Source organism: Tenrec ecaudatus, chromosome 18 (genome assembly GCF_050624435.1).
Source record: "Tenrec ecaudatus isolate mTenEca1 chromosome 18, mTenEca1.hap1, whole genome shotgun sequence".
NCBI classification, from domain to species: domain Eukaryota; kingdom Metazoa; phylum Chordata; class Mammalia; order Afrosoricida; family Tenrecidae; genus Tenrec; species Tenrec ecaudatus.
Window position 1 is genome coordinate 26,182,902 of NC_134547.1, and position 18,479 is coordinate 26,201,380.

The window sequence follows — 18,479 nt, forward strand, 5'->3', positions numbered from 1 at the left end:
GTTCTAGATAGTGATGAGCATGAACTGTACTCAACGATGGCTGCAACGACTAGCATGGGGTGTGAAAGCATGTAGAATTTCTCTCGGTGGTAATCGCATGGCTATTCTGAACACAGCTGTGGACATGCTAAACTGCCCTACGAGCTTAGGGGAACTAACTCAACCAGGATTGTCCCTCATCCAATTTGACATTGCTCCCCAGCCTGCTGGGGCTCAGTGGTTCAGTGTTAGGGTCCCTTGTCTAGATACCAGGGCTGGCATGGAGAAAGTCATTCCTCTGCAGCCTTCTAGTGTGTGTGGGAAGATATTAGTGTTAAGCCTTGGCAGGAAATTGGTGGATTTTCCTGGCAGCCACATTCTTAATAACCATTTACTGGATACTTATTATATTCTGAGGGTAAATTGTGGTTCAGTTGTAGAATTCTCCTTTTCCATGTGGGAGATCTGGGTTTGAGTCCAAGACAATGCAACTCATGTGCATCCAACACTCATTTGTCAGGGGGATGCTTGGTTATTGTTGTGGTACTGAACTGATTTCTGTGTTGCTATGATACTGAAATGGGGAAGCTTGGTTGGGTGCGGCTATGAGACTGAACCTGTTTCTGTGATGTGTCCAGACTAAGATGAGCGATGAAGAAGAGCCTGGTATTCTACTTCTGAAAACCAATTAACGAAAACCCCTGTGAATCACAATCTGATGCACAACCAAAGAGATGGTGCAGGACCAGGGAGAATATTGCCCATGGAGTCACTGGGAGCTGGTTGTCACAGTGAGTTGGACTGGAGGCTGACTCAACAGCAGCTAACAACCATTGTGTTCCAGGCACTCGATTTGCTTTAAAAATCTAGCTCAGCCTTCTGGTACAGGGAAGTGATTAATCATGCCTACTTTATAGCACACCGTGAACCCTGATCAATGTCAGGCCCTGCTTGTGTTTTGTCCCTCCTTTTCCACATTCACATCACTTCCATTCCCCTCTTCAGACTAGTACCCCCTGCTGGGTGCTTGGTGTGTGTGTGTGTCCTTATAGGCATACAGCCATGTGCACTAGACCATGCTGCCATGTGCACTAGACCATGCTGCTTGGTGAATGGGCTTTCAGCTTCCATGAATGGTACTGCAATATAAATCTCATTCAGTTTCTGACCTTTTCAACTCCTTGCAATGTCATTAAGAGTTATTGCCATGCTGCATATCAATTGCATGTGCTGCTGCGTGCCACTTGGTCATGAGCAATCATCATCTTTCTTTTGTTTCCTTCTTCAGTTGTCTGTTGATTGGCATCCAATTCGGCTCCAACTCTTCTCTACTGCAGGTATCAGCGTGGTGACCATTCTTGTAAAAATGCCCCAAGGGCCCTGTGAATTGGATAAATAGCTTGGCCTATATACCCAGGAATTATGCGTTGGGCTGCTAACCCCAAGGTGAGCAGTTCCAACCCACCAGCTATTCCATGGAGCAAAGAGAGGCTGTCTGCTGTCGTAAGAATTTAGTTTTGTAAACCTATAGCAGCAATTCTACTGTGCCTTGTAGGGTTGCTAATGAGGAAGAATCAACTGGGGTTCTGTTTGTTTTTATACATCCAGGAGAGAGCTTTGATGGGGGAGATATTAAGTGCTTGGCTGCTAACCCAAAGGTCAGTAGTTTGAAGCCGTCTTCCACACACTGTGGGATAAAGGCATGGCTGTCTACTTCCCAATAGAAGCCTTGAAAGCATCATGGGACCATTCAGCTTTGTTTGATAGGGTCATGAGGAATGAAAGTCAACTCAGTGATTGCGCTTCTTTGGTTGTACGCCCAGGAGGGGCTCACTAGGTCCCAGGGTCCATTTAATGGGCTTTCACTAAGCTCTGCCAGATTGCTGTGCAGCAAACCTGCATCATTAGCAGTGTTTCTCTGCTTTCCCCGGATCTCCAATGACACTTGGTATGTTTGTCTTTCTAACTGTTGCCCGTTTGATGATTTTAAAAGGTCAAGCACAATAAACTCATCTATCCCAGGCACTTTATGGTTCTGTAGCAGATTCTTAGGGTTGCCATGCCACATTCCTTTGACCCATCTCTGACACCATCTCACTGCCTTCCAGTCAATACCGACTCATAGCGATCCTGTGGGGCAGTGTACAATTGCCCCCTGCGAGTTTCAAACACTACAACTCTTTATTGGAGTAGAAAACCCCATCTTTCTTCCTTGGAGCTAGTAGTTTTGAACTGCTGACCTTGAAGTTAGCAAACCAACTTGTAACCACTGCACTTCCAGGGCTCCTCCTGATATCCATCATAGCAGTGGCGAATGGCTCTATGTAAGTGCAGGCTCCTGCTGAAATGGTGTCTTATCACACCTGTGCAGCACGCAGCTCTCCATGTCCTTCTGCCTCGAAGCCTTTTCAAAGGCATGGAAAGCCAAACCCAGGAAGGTAGGAGAGGTCACCTTACTAGGAGGAATGCTCAACACCACTACAGGCGAAGAAGAGCCCAGCCTCCTGTTTCTGGTAGACAATTCTAGGACAGAACCCATGTTGCTCAGAAGTCCTGGGGGAATCAAGCTCCTGTATCCTACATTAAAAGCCTCAACACCCCGTTCCCATTGTGATTGCTTCTCCCCCTAACTCAGTCTTGCGTCTGCTTTCCTATTCCCACTCCCTGCCATCAGATCTCAAATAGACTCCCTGCACCCAGGCCTGAGGAATAAGCTCGGCATGCAAGGGCACTCAATCCAAGACACACACATTCCTCTGAATCTCCAAAACAACCCTGTGGGCTACGTGTGTAATCCCCAGTTCACAGATGAGAAATGGATTGAAAAACAGTGACACACCCAAGATCACACAGGCCAGGGTTCAAGTCTGTGTCTATCAGTTATTCTTTTATTCAAGTATGCCAGAGAAGACTGGGTCTTAACACTTGAGCAATCTTCTTGGAAGAATAAGGCAAACTACAGAAAACACAAAATGAATATCGCATTTGTTCGTTTATCCATTTGCAAAAGACATAATACCTATAGTGCTAAGAATAGTATTCAAAGTACCTATTACTACCCCCTCAAAGCTTACATACTAGTCACCAAACTCAAACAAATACAATGCTATCAAGTTGATTACAACTTATAGCAACCCCATATAGGGCTTCCAAGACTATAAATCTTTACAGAAGCAGAGAGCTTCACTTTTCTCCCCCTGAGCAACTGGTGCATTTGAACTACTGACCTTGTGGTTAGCAGTCCATTGCTAAATGATTAGTTCCATAATCATTACGCTTACTTAACTCTACATTCTTTTAATTATTTCTCTATCAGTCCAAATTGCATCTGGCTACATGGGAAAAAACAAACCGACTCTAGTGGTCTAATCACAAAAGCTTAATTTTTCTTATATTAACACCAAAAATACCAAACCAGTTGCCACTGAATTGATTCTGATTTACAGTTACCCCATATGATTCAGGGTAGAACTGTGCCCCATGAGGTTTTCAAGGGCTGAATTTTTAAATGTAGATTGCCAGGTTTTTCTTCCAAGGCATCTTTGTCTTAGCAGTGAATTGTGTTAACCCTTTGCACCACACAGGGGTTTGTCTTATACAATAGTAAGTCTTGAAATAGGTAGCCTAGGTCTGGCGTATTTGCTCAGGGACTCATCTTGGATATAGGAGAATGCATGCTTTTTGGTCTGCCAAACTCATGTAACCTATGTGACTCTCTCATCTTTCAATATTCTGACTAGGGAGCATGACAGCAGAAGAGCCAAGGACAAAAATGAAATGGGTTATGCCAGACAAGTGTTTTGCCTTAAACAACAACAAAAACTTTCTTGGGAGTCCTACTCAGTATCTTTCACCTACACATATTTGGCCCAAACTGGGTCAAATGCTTATGCATAACTGCAAGGGAGCCTAGGAGTGAGCGATTTAAGTAGGTACATTATCACCCTAAACAAAATTGAGCTTCTATTAGTAGTAAGAATGAGAAAAATGGATACTGTTTAGGCATATAGCAGGGTTGGATAGAATTCTATTTTGTGTCTTAATTTACATTTTGAATGAACTCAGAAAAAGTCATAGAGAGTAGAACAAAGGGATGGATGTGCATCCAACCACCTCAACTACTCATTTCTTTTCATGCTCTCCCTCTAGCTTCCCTGAATAGTTCTTGGTTACACATTGGGCTGCTAATTGCACGGTCGGTAATTTGAAATCACCGGCTGCTCTTCGGGAGAAAGATGGGACTCTACTCTGTAAAGAGGTACAGTCTCAGAACTTCACAGGTACAATTTTACCCATGTCCTGTAGGGTCGATATGAGTTAGCATTGATTCAATGGCAGTGAGCTTGGTTTGGATAGATCTGTGGAATCTTAGGATGGAATAGTTTGAATACACAGAAAAAAATTCAGTGGAATCATAACCCTCTAAATAATTACCCTCTAAAGCCACAAAGATCAACTGTGTCCAGCATGGTGACAGTTTAGCATATGCCATGGGGACATTGCTCATATCCCAGTGTTGTTAATCAACAAAAACTCACGCACTGCCACTTATAGTGACCCTATGCACAATAGAATAAAAGCCTTTCTAGTCCTGTGACATCCTCACAATGGTCATATTTTAGCCTATTGTTACAGCCACTGTGTTGATCCATCTCATTCAGGGCTTACCTGTTTTTTGACGATGCTCTACCAAGTATTTTGTCCTTTTCTAGGGACTAATTTCTCCTGATACCATGTTCAAAGTATATGAAATGGAGTTTTACCATCCTCACTTCTAAAATACATTCTGGCTGTACTTCTTCCGGGATAGACCTCTTTGTTCTGCTGGGCATTCATGGTATATTCAATATTATTTGCAACATCATATTTTAAAGGCATCATATTTTCTTCAGTCTTCCTTATTTATGTTCCATCTTTCACATGCATATGTCAAACATTACCATCAAGTCTATTCTTATTCATAGTGACCATATAGGGTTTCCAAGGCTGTAAATCTTTACAGGGTCAAATAGCTTCCTCTTTCTTCTGTGGAGCAGCAAGTGGGTTGAACCACCAACCTTGATGTTAGTCATTCAACCCATACCAGACACTGAAATTAAGACTCCTTTCACATGCATCTAAGGTGATTAAAAATATCAAGGCTAAAAGCAGGCATAATTTGCTAATCCCCAGAGTAAAACATTTGCTCTTTCACATTTTAAAGAGGTCTTTTACAACAGATTTTTCCAATGAAATACGTTGATTTATTGACTGCTGCTTCTGTGAGTATTGATTGTGGGTCCAAGTAAAATAGGGTTTAGCTACATTTCTCTATTTGTAATGATGTTGTGTGTTTATATTTGTCAAGTTGAGAAGACATTTGTATTCTTAGTGTTGAAGACTAATTCATACTGAAGGTGTACTATATGAGCTTTATCAGTAAGTACTTCAAGGCCTATTGACTTTCAGCCAGCAAGATTGGGTCATCTGCATAATACAGGTTGTTAATGATTCTTCCTCCAATCCAGATGCCTCAACTTCTTCATACAGAGCAGCTTCTCAGATTATTTGAATAAGTATAGTGTGATAGATAGGTAGGTTTATAGTGCCAACCTGGCCAATAAGAACATGTGGGATTAATAAGTTCGCAGTTTGATTCGTGGGCAAAGAGATAAATGGCTCAGCAAGCCACACCTATCTCTCAGTTGCTCTCTGGTGATCAGACCAGTGTGTGGCTGCCTTACCTAGTTCTGCAGTTTGCTGCCTGGCTGTACTGCCATATTTACTGTTGCATGGAAGTGAGTTAAACTGAGTCCTCTGTACTGCTATGTGGACTAATTAGCTGTTATATTCCTTCGTGTTCTATCTATCTATCAAATCATAAATGTCCTGGTTTTGTTTCTCTAGAGAACCCTGTCTAACACATATGGTGAAAGGATATACCCACAACACACACTCTCCTGATTTTAAACCACGCACTATCCACTTGTTCTATTCGAACCAATCCTGTTGGTTTGTGTACAGGTACCACAGGAGCACAATTAAATGTACGGGAATTCCCATTGTTCTCATATGTATTCATATGCTACCCAAAGTTTGTTATGATACACAGTAAAATCCTCTGCATAGTCAATAGTACATAAGTAAGCATTTTCCTTGTATCCTCTGTTTTCAGCCAAGGTCCATCTGAAACCAGCATTGATATACCTTGCCTCATGCCCTCTTTTAATACAGCCTGGATTTCTGGCAGCTTCCTGTTGACATATTGCTATAACTACTTTGAAAGGTATCGTCAATAAAATTGTACTTGCATGTCATATTAATGTTATTTTAAATTAATTTGCAAATTTTGTTGCGTCATATTTCTTTAGAATGGACACAAATATTAATCACTTCCAGTTGGTTGGCCAGATAGCTATCTTCCAAATTTCTTGACATGGACTATCACTGCATGAGCGTGTTGAAATATTTCCATTCCTATCCCTTCCTTGCTTTTCACTAATGCTTACATTGCAGCTTCAACTTCCTCTTGGCCTTTTGAACTAGTAGAACCTCAACTAATTCTTGGGAACAGAGACTCTGTACACTCCGTCCATATTCTTTGGATTCTCCCTACATCATTCAATAGTTTGATAAATAATCCTTGAACATTGTAATCCGAGGCTTGGATTTTTTCTTCTGTTCTTTCAATTTATGATATGCTGACCGTACTCATTCCTTTTGCTTTCCTAATTCCAGGTCTTTACACGTTACAATATAATTCTTTACTTTATCTTCTCAAGCTGGCCTTTCAAATTTTTCTGTTCAACTCTTTTATTTCATCATTTCTTCCATTTGCTTTAACTGCTTTAGGTTCAAGAGCAAGTTTCACAGTCTCCTCTGATATCCACTGTAGTATTTTCTTTCTTTCCTGTATTATTAATGATCTTTTTGAGGAGCCCCCAATAAAATGATTTATGATAAATAAATAAATAGCCACAGGTGACATGACAAAAAAAAAAAAGATTGATGACCTTGATGCTATTTCACAAGTCTTCTGGTAGCTGATCATTAATGTTCAATATGTCCGAACCATTCTTGAGATAGGCTCTAAATTCAGGTGAGATATTGTGATAGTAAGGTTTGGTGTCAATTTAGCTTGACCAGGATCTTCAGAAGGTGCAGGTCACACTCTCCTTGGAGGTATGACTTATTTCATAGCTATAAGTAGACTGTGGAGAATGGGCTCACTCTTTTTCTTCCTGATGAAATGACCCTGGACCCTACGTCTGGCTTCTTGGGATGGCAATCACCATGAGACCTGCTGACCCTAAGAGCTGTCTGTGGCCTGCCAACTGCCTGTTGACTTTGGATTCTCCCAACTCTGCCTCCACCAACCTGTGGTTTTCCTGTTTCTTGGGCTATTCCTCCAACAGCTTCAGGAGTCTGGAAGGGCCTCTAGTTTGCATCTGATTTATGGGCTGGAGTTGGACTGGGGTTTCTTGTTGTGTGGACTTCTTAATGTAAAATTCTTTATTGATATAAATTTCCTTCTTCTACATGTATCAGTATCACTGGTTTGTTTCTCTAGAAACCCCAGCCGACCACAGATATAATATAGGCTGTATTTGGGCTCTTTTGCGTTCTTATTTTAATTTTCTTCAGGTTTGACTTGAACTTGCATATTAGTAATTGATAGTCTTTTACATAGTTGGCCCCCGGTCTTGTTTTGTCTCAATGATATTGAGCTTCTCTATAATGTCTTCCCACAGATTTAATCAATTCCATTCCTGTGTTTTCCACATGTATATATGCCGCTCCTGTTGTTGAATAAAGGTGTTTGCAATGAGGAAGTTATTGCTCTTGCAGAATTCTTTCATGCAGTCTTCAGCTTCTTTTCGATCCCCAAAGCCATAGTTTCTAATTACTCTTCCTTCCTTTTTGTTTCCATGTGTGCATTCCAATTGTCAGCAATTATTAATGCATTTTCAGTACATGTGTGGTCAATTTCAGACTAAAGAAGTTGGTACAATTCTTCATTGGCTTTAGTGGTTTGTGAGAAAATTTGAATAATGGTTCTATTAACCGGCCTTCCTTGTGTATGAAGATAGATATTATTCTGTCACAGGCAGCATTGCACTTCAAGATAGATCTAAAAATGCTCTTTTTGAGGATGAAAGAGACATTCTTTTGAATTTGTCATTGTCAGCATAGTCATTCTTATCATTTTAAGATTCAAAGGGACTATTTCAACTCACCAATGCCTAGGATATTGATCTTTATAGGTCAGATTCCGTTTTTTTATGATTTCCAATTTTCCTAGATTCTTATTTTGCACGTCTCATGTTCTGATTATTAATGAATGGTTGCAATGATTTTTCTCATTTTGAATTATAATCCATTAGCAAATGAAGGTGCCAGAAGCTTTAGTACACTTTGTTGCTAGATGCCTTCAAGTCAGTTCTGTCTCATAATAATGCCTACACAACAGAATGAAACATTGCCTGGTCCTGCCCCATACTCAAAAATTTTGTTATGTTTGAGTCCATTGTTGTAGGAATTGTCTCGATCCATTTGATCGGGTGTCTTCCTCTTTTTGCAACCCCTCCACTGTAATGTGTATGATGTCCTCCAGGGACTGGTCTGTCCTGATAACATCTGCAAAGTACATGAGATGAAGTCTCGCCATCCTATCTGCCAAGGAACATTTAGCTGCACTTCTTCTCAGACAGATTTGTTTGTTCTTCTCTCCACCCATGGTACTTTCAGTATTTTTTGTCAGTACCTTAATTCAAATGCACCAGTTCTCCTTCAGTCGTTCTCATTCAATGTTCAAATTTCACATGCATAAGGTGTGGCGGAAAATGCCATGCCTTGGGCCAGGCGCAACGTAATCCTAAGTGAAATTCTTGATCTTCAGTACTTTAACGTGGTTATGTGCAGTAGATTTGCCTAATGCAATATGTTATTTGGTTTTTAGATTGTTGTTTCCATGAGCATTAGTTGTGAATCTAAGCAAGACGAAATCCTTGATAACTTCAATATTTTCTCCATTTATTATGATGTTATCTACAGCTCCTGTTGTGAGGTTTTGAGTTATCATTAAGGTGGACTCTACTTTGAGGAAGCTCTCTTTCTCGGTGATATTTTGATTGTTTTGCAATCTGAGGGGCTCATTTTCTGGCATTATATCAGACAATATTTTACTGCTATGCATAAAGTTTTCAATGGTGAATCCCTCAGAAGTGGACTGATTGTTTTGTCGTCCTGTCAGTTCTTAGTCTGGAAGCTGTGTTGAAATCTGTTCACCGTGGGTGATCCTGCCTGGTATTTGAAGTACTAGTGGACTAACTCCCAGCATCACAGCAAAGCACAAGCTACCACAGTGCAGCAAATTGACAGATGGGGCACGGGAGGGGAGTTGTCATTGTTAGACACTGTTAATTTGGCTCTAACTCATAGCACCCACAGCCTGTTTCCTCACAGTTAATGTTGGAGACCATTTTTGCAGCCAGTATGCCAATTCATCCCATTGAGGACCTTCTTCTTTTTTTCACCACTCCACTTTACCAAGTATGATATCCTTCTCTAGGGACTATGCTCAGCTGTTAACATGTCCAAAGTATGTGATATGAAGTCTTGCCATTCTCATGTCTAGGAAGCATTCTGGCTCTACTTCCGCCAAGAAAGATTTGTTCCTTCTTCTGAAAGTCCATGGAATATTCAATATTCTTCACCAGCATCATAATTCAAAGACATCAACTTTTATTTTATCTTTCATAATTATTGTCCATTTTCAAGTACATATGAGGTGATTGAAAATGCCATAGTATGATAGTTATATAATTTTATGTCAGTTTGAAGATATGTAAAAGTGTAAGGTTGGTATCCAATCTGTCAATCACACCATAGTCTGATGGTGCCTCTTTGTGGCCATGGCCTTCTCATAAGGAGGGCCCTGGGAACCTCCCCTTCTTTTTGCATTCACCTGACTGCTTCCTGCCCACGTTGAGAGCTGCCAGAGTCTTGCCATGCTTCCATCGACCTTGGGTCCACACGACATTGCAATCACTGGCCTTTGACATCCCTGCATTCTGCATCATTGCATGTAACTGCGTAAGTTGGAAAGGAACTTATGGGCTAGTGTTGGACTTATGGACTTGAGTTGGACTGGCCTGGGATATTTCCTTGAAATAGAAATACTATAATGACTTCTTGATTAAAAACTATTTATTGCACATATATGAGTGTCACTTGATTTGTGTCTCTAGTCAGCCTGGATTACATCCAGTTCACTGCCATCAAGTTGATTCCAACCCTTAGCAACTCTATAGGACAGGGGAGAGATATCCCTGTGGGTTTCCAATACTGGAACTTTGTATGGGAGTAGAACTGCTGATCTTGTGTTGAGCAACCCAACCGGGTTGGTTCTGACGCATTATGTTTGTAACCACTATACCACTAGGGCTCAGCTGTGCCTTATTCCTCAAAGTGACATCTTTTAACACTGGAAATTGGTCTACAGCAAGATCTACCAGTGTACTCGTTCATATGACTTATTTTCTTTTTACACTGTTTTGATTGTGATGTGAGGGAAAATCTACAGAGTAAATTGATTTTCTTTACAATTCATGCTATGTTTTATGATATTGATTGCAATACCTACAATGCAATACTACTTTTCCTATTCCCTCCCTTTGTTTGCCGTTTCCATTGGTCTTTCGTTCCCATGCCTTCCTGCCTTCTGAGTAACTCCCTGACAAATGCTGGGCTCTGAATTGTACATCGTTGACAGTATAGGTCTCCTATTTGGGGGCTGAAAGTTGAGCCATGGAGGTGAGGTCAGGTGTCAAATGGGAATTCCACTAGTGCCTATCATATCCTAAGGTTAGTCTTCTTATTTTGAGTTCTACATTTTCCCCAGTTGATCCAGGGCCTACTACTGTGAGCACTTTCAGAGCAATCTGCAGTGAGAACCCTATGCTACCTTGGTCTTCTGGACTCAGCGCTGTGGAGCCTGGGCTTCATGTGGTCAGTGAATCCCTTTCATCTTCTTTTGATGCTATCTGTGTAATTCTGTATTTTGAATTTCTCTTCAATTTTTTCAGCTAGTGAAATGCACACGCTTTTCATTTTTGCTGTCCTAATTCCAGGTCTTTGCACCTTTTAATATAATTCTTTATTCCATCTTTTTTAATTCCCCTTTGAAATTTTATGTTCAGCTTCTTTATTCAGCGTCTTTACTTCATCAATTATTTCTATATTTCTCTCTTTTTCGTACTTCATCATTTCTTTCATTGGCTTCAGCTACTCCACATTCAAGGTGACATCCGTTTTGTCTTTTCTTTAGTTTCTATCTTTTTAATTATCTTTGAATTTCTTTATTTATGATGTTCTTGATATTATTGCAGAACTCGTATCATCTCAGGTGATTTGTGTTCAATGTGTCAACTTTCTTCTTGAAGTATCCTCTAATTTAGATGAGATATACTCAAATTCATACTTTGACTCTTGGGGACTTGTTTTAATTTTGTTGGAATTCGAGTTGAATTTGCCATTGATGGTTTGTTCCACAGTTCGTCTCCAGTCTCGTGACTGATGATATTGAACTTCTTTATACCGTAAACACTTGAGTATAAGCCGAGATTTTTCAGCACATTTTTTATGCTGAAAAAGCACCCCAGCTTTGGGGGGGTAAAATTAGTTGCCTTGGGTTATACTCGAGTATGTATAGTAGATTATTTCAACAGATATAGTTGATTTAATTCCTGTGTATTTCTATCCAATATACATAATCCATGTCTATGGTTACTGTTTACATCCCTGAAAAATAAATGTTCAATCAATAAGCCATCCTTATTGGAAAATTCTATCATGAGATCTCCCATGTGGCTTCCATCCCCATGGCCATATTTTCTAACTAGTGATCCTCCTCCTTAGTTTCCAATTTTTGCATTCAAGTCATCAGTAATCTTGATTGCATGTTTCATCAATTTCAGACTGAAAAGGTTGGTAAAAATCCTCAATGGCTTTATTGTTAGCATTAGTGGTTGGTGTGTAAATTTGAATAATAACTTTATTAATTATTCATCCTTGTAGGTGTAATATATCCTACACCTAACAATGGTGAACATTGGAATCGATGTTGAAACATTCTCTTTTTTAACATGAAAGTCATCCATTCCTTTCAAATTTGTTACTCTGGTATGTAAACCATATTATTGTGACATTCAAAATGGCCAATACCAGTCTATTTCAGTTCAATAACACCTAGAGTGTTTGATCTTTATGTGTTCCATTTTTTCATGGCTTCCAATTTTTCTAGATCTATATTTCATGCATCCCATCTTCTTATTAGTGGTTATTGCAGTACTGCTGTTTCTTCTCATTTTGAGTCATTGCCACATCAACAAATATAGGTCCTGAAAACTTTATATCACTAAGGTCAACTCTACTTTGAGGAGACAGCTCTTCCCCAATTATATTTTGAGTGTCTTCCAACTTGAGGGGTTCATCATCCTGCACTATATGAAACAATATTCCACTGCTATCAATGTGCTCCACAAACACCACTATTTTTTTCAGATGTAGATTGGCAGGTTATTCTTTCTAGTCTATTTAGCTTGTAAGCTTTTCTGAAAATTTTCCACCACGGGTAACTATGCTTGTGTTTGAAATACCAGTGGTATATCTCACAGGATCATGATGACTTTCAAGTTATGATAGTTCAAGAACCTGACATGTCTGACAACTTGGCATGCTAGCCTAATTCCGAATGGCCAGCACATCTCTCTTCTTGCTTTCTCTAGTTTCTGTAGACCACTGTACCTGAGCATGCATGGCTTAGGAGGTTGTGGAGTTAATTCTTGCTTCCTGGAGTAACCCTTAACCAATGACCCATAGGAGTTGTTGGACAAATAGCCACACTCCCTCACATTCTGGGCAGAATAACTAGTGGATTTTCTACAGTGTCTCCAGTAAGATTAACCTTCAGTTGCTCACAATTTTAAATTGTTTGATAATGTACTTTTCATTGGCTGCCTTCTTTCCCTTTTCTATTTCCCATTTCCTTATTGATATCTCCCCAGAAAATGGCTTAATTAAAACCTTTGTCTCAGGATCTAATCCTATGGGGAACCCAAACTCAATCACACAAGACATTTGTCAAATCATGGACTTAGTGGTTATATCTATTATATGTGTAGGTCATGGAAGAGGAGAATTCATACCATCCCTTTGAATAGTCACTCGGAGTGCCAACTGGGTCCCCAGCATAGATCCTGGACATCAAAACTCACTGTTTCCTGTATCATAACACTTCCTTTTAGACTTCAGTCATTCAAAAAACTCAACAAATAGCTTGCTGTCTCACTTCAAATTTTGTAGTGTGCAAATATGGCTATGTTTTCATTGTGTGTTTAGCCCTGGACAAATCAGCTTTGACCAGGAAGGTGAAGACATGTGGAAAAACAAACCAAAAACACTAGCAGCTGTGTGTTGTGGAAGAAAACCCTGTGGATGAAGTGCAATTTTTAGGGAACAGAGACCAGTAAGATAAACCAATAAGTGTCCACTGTTCTGATGTTAAGGAGAACCCTGGTGAGGCAGTAATTAAGCACTTAAGGGCTAATCAATCAGCAGTTCAAACCCACCATCTTCCCCAAGGAAGAGTTACGATGTGGCAGTCTGACCTCCTTAAGATTTACATTTATTACCACTACCAACTGATCTGAGAGGGATAGCATTAGGGGATCCTGGATCGCATTCTTAACGAGCTCTAATGGCAGAGTGGACTCCTCATTGATCTCCTAACCGCAAAGAAAGTGGTTCTAACCTATCAGTTGGTCCATGTGAGAAATATGAGTTTGTCTGCTCTGGTAAAGATTTAAGCCTTGGAAAATCAAAGGGTGAAGTTCTATTCTATCTTGTAGGGTCTCTATGAGTCAGCTTCAACACAATGATAATGAGTTTGCTTTGGAATTTTGGGATAGAATAGGAGAAATATGTGCAACAAAGTTTAAACTTATTTTAAATGTTCAGTGGTATTGCTTAGAGAGAGATTCTTGGAACCCACAAGACTGTTGTCCTTAGGCACCTTCAGATCTGGAACTGAACTCACTCCCTTGGCTCAATCTTCAGCCAAACAATAGGTAGATCTATAAGGTAAAAAGTAACACTAATCAACTATTTGAATCAAAAGGATATAATTTATTCAAAGATAAAGTTCAGAAGGGTCAGGAAAGAAGGGGGAATGGAAACAGGAAATACAAGGAGGAAGTGCGATAAGTGATATTACGTTGAGCAGATTGCAGTCAATATCATGAAGCAAAATATGTGTGAACCGTCAAATGGAAAACGGATGTATTCTGTAAACCTTCACCCAACTCACAATAGAGATTTTTTGTCAGCCTTGGAAACCTATGAGGCAATACTATTCTGTCCTATAGGGTACCCATGAGTTGAAATCAACTCAGTGGCAATGGGATATTGATGCTGATGCTTTCTGCCGATTCTAAAAAATAGGGTTATTAGCAATTATTGTGGAAATAGCATGAATGAGACTATGTAAATGGGGTTGGTTACAGATAAATTCTTGTAAATGTTAAAGGATAAGTGATTGAGGATGGACTTACCCAAAAAGAGAAAATTATTGCAAGACTTTGTTCCAGGGATAAAATAAAAATAGGTTTCCTGTGGGTAAGACTTAAGCCTATAGATATGGAATTTAAGGAACTGGTATTCCATGATGGTCACCTTCCCGACACAATCACTCAAGACAAAAAGTGGGTGTATAAACAAATGAGGTGAAGAAAGCTTATGGAGCCTAGCTATCAAAAGATAAAGAGTCTAGGGTTTTAAAAACTAGAAGGTTCACAAGTGGCCATCTAGCTTAGAAGCAATAAAGCACACATGAAAGAAGCACACCAGCCTGTGTGATCACAAGATGTAGAAGGGATCAGGTATCAGGCATCAAAGAACAAAAAAATCATATCATTGTGAATGAGGCGGGGTACAGTTAGGGGATCCAAGATCTATCTGTAGGCAACTGGACAACCCCTTACAGAAGGGTCTCTGGGAGGAGATGAGCCAGTCAGGATGCAGTGTAGCAACGATGAAACATATAACTTTCCTCTCATTCCTAAATGCTACCGCGCCCACTATCATGATGCCAATTCTACCTTACAAACCTGGCTAGACCAGAGAATATACACTGGTCCATATAGGAACTGGAAACACAGGGAAACCAGGACAGATGAACCCTTCAGGACCAGTGCTGAGAGTAGCAATAACAGGAGGATGGAGGAAAGGTGGGGTAGAAAGAGGGATCTGATTACAAGGATCTACATATAACCTCCTCCATGAGGGAGGGACAACAAAAAAGTGGGTGAAGGTAGATGTCGGACAGTGTAAGATAGGACAGAATAATAATTTATAAATTATCAAGGGTCCATGAGGGAGGGGAAGGGGGAAGGAGGGGAAATGAGGAGCTACTACCAAGGGCTCAAGTAGAAAGCAAATGTTTTGAGAATGATGATGGCAACAAATGTACGCAGTGGATGTATGTATAGATTGTGATAAGAGTTGTAGGAGCCCCCAATAAAATGATTCTTTTTAAAAACCTCAAAGAGCAAAACACACTATGGTTATTGTACATCAATGATACTTCAATAAAATTACATAAAAAAGGGGAAAAAGAAATGGAATTTAAGGTAAAGAAAGTATTCCCTTTGAGGACCATATTGCAAATATATATTTAGGCAGGCAATTAGATAAAGACATTTTAAGTCTGGGCTTCTATACCTGCCATCTGTCTGTTATGAATAGTATAATTAGCAACTAGAATCTCTCACACAAAATCAACTCAATATGGTATTTCTGGTCTGACCTCCGTGGTGTTCTACTCTGCTTTGATGGAGCTCATCATATCATGACTCTATAACAAGATTGAGGAGTTATTTGCATTCTTATGTGGAAGGTAAATCTGTTTGGCCATTCTGTTAGACTAGTTCATTTTCTTTCCTACCATCCCATCTGCCATTTTAATTCAAAACAAGGAGAAAAGCATGTATGTGCCTTTTGAGGAAGGAGAAGATTTTGGTGTGGAAGAAATTCTCTTCTAGACTGCAAGGTAAGTATTTACCCCCTCTAGCCCTGTTGGAGGAGGGGAAAAGGAAGAGAGACAAGGCAAAGAGAACAACATAGTTAGTTTCATGCCTCCTTACTTGACCTGGGGATTGAGGGGAATATCAGTGACTATGGACCTGTTGTGCTCCCCATTTGGAAGCATGAAGAATAGAGGCTGCCAGGCAGAGCAGCCCTCTGGGAAGTCACTGAAGACAAACATATAGAGAGTGCCATCAAGTCTACTGTGATCCACGGAGACCTTATATGAAATGGAATGGAGTGCTGTCTGACCTTGCACCATCGTCACACATTCCTGAATGTTGAAGTCCATTGTTGCAGCGATTAGGTCAATGTGCCTCAATAAGGATCTTCCATGTCCCTCTATTTCATCAAATATGATGTCTTCCTCTAGCAATTGTCCCCTGATAGTGTGTCCAAAACACATTAGTCAGTCAGTGTTCTCTTGTGATCCATAAGGTTTTCTTTCAGTAATTTTTGGAAGTGGACTAGCAGGCCCCTCTTCCTTGTCTGTCTTAGTCTAGAAGCTTCACTGAAACCTGTCCACCATGGGCAATCCTGCTGGTATTTGAAATTCTGGGAACAGAGCTTCCAGCACCATAACAATACACAAACCATTATAGTACAACCAACTGACAGATGAGTGGAGGATATCTATATCTATATATGGAGAGAGAGAGAGTAAAACTGGCAATGCAGTCTGATTAGGCAGTGTTCTGATAATCTGCTGCTAACAGAAAGTATCCCCACAAATAACATCTTAAAGTAATGATAATATCAATTTTGCTCACAAATCTGCAATCTGGGCAGAGCTCAGTGAGGACACTAGTTTTGGCTTCATCAAGCATTAGCTGGGGTAGCTCAAAGGACAGAGGCTGCAGCTCTCTTAAGACTCACTCCCTCACACGACTGATACTTCTATTGGTTGGAGCTCAAGAAGAACCCTATATGTGACATTTTCATTTGGCTTGGTCTTCCTTGCAACATCCTGACAGGGTCCCAATGGTGAACAACCCAATACGACCAGGTGGAAGTCACAGAGCAACACTTCTGCCATAGTCAAAGGCCTGCCAAGATGCAAGAAAGAGGGAAAGCAGGCCCTGTTTCTGGAAAAATGAACACAAATTCATCTTGTAACAAGAGAATGTGCGATGTGCAACATTAGGACAGTCATCTTTGAAGGACACAACCTGCCATGAGCCAAGATACAGAGACAGATTTCTACGAAAACGAAAGGGCAGGACTTAGACTTAAAGATAAAGCCACAGACTTCATAGGACAAGAGCAATAGGGAGACAAGCAAAGGAAAGCTCTAGGACGGAAGCCTAACATGGCTAAAGATAGGGACAATGTCAGGACTGAACTGGAAGCAAGCAGACACCTGTGCAAGGCAGAACCCGTGAAGTTGTGAGTGCCTTCAAAGCTAAGTCAAAGTACCTTGGGGCGTGAGAAGGGAAGGAGCAGGAGAAGGAATTAATGGGTAGGTTTATGGAGTTTGTAAGTCTGGAGACAGAGCATCAGGAATAGCTGGGTTCTGGCACTCAGTTGAGACCATCAGAGTTTGAACCTTTTCCTTTCAGAGCTGTTTCCTTTTGAGTTTCACGCAGGCTTCCTGATGACAGCTGTAGTTTTATCTAGAAGCTCAGGAATTCTATTAGAGAGAGGCTCTTTTCCTTTCTAATCATTGGTGGTACTATCAGGTAAGCATTGGATTGCTAACTGCAAGGTTGGCAGTGCTACCCTACCAGCTACCTCATAGGGAAAAAGATGGAACTTTCTGCTCACATAAATATTTACAGTCTGAGAAACCCCACAGGGACCTTCTATGATTCAAAATGGACTCATTGGCAATGGGGCAATTGTTTCTGGGGCATTTTTTAGGGTTAGATATCATTAACCTAGCATGAGTCTCATACTGAGTCTGACCCAGTCCCTTTGGACAGAGGAAAGTCATGCCCTGACTAGCCAGGCCTGGAGCTGGCAGATTGGGTCAATGCCAGCAGAAGCATGGAGATGGAGCATGGTGGAAGAGTGATCCCAAAGATACAAGCCATGTGCTGTGAGTGGAAGAAGGGCAAATGAATGCTGCATTAATTAACCAGTCATTGACAAAATGAGGTTGCATGACAAATGGCTCCAAAACCCAGCAGTTCAACAAACAGCCCAACCCCTTCCCTCCCACACACACAGTTCTTAAAATTCAGGATCAGGGAGATTAACTGGAACTTTGAACTTGGCACTTCAGGGCTTGGAAGAGGTGACAGTGCATGTAAAGGCCTTGGGGCAGGAGAGATCTTGGTGTGACTGAAAGCCCAGAAGAAGACTAATTTGGGGGAGGTGAGATAATAGGAATGGAGTTTTCAGTGAGCATTTCCTTGAGAGCCTTCAAGCAAAAGCGA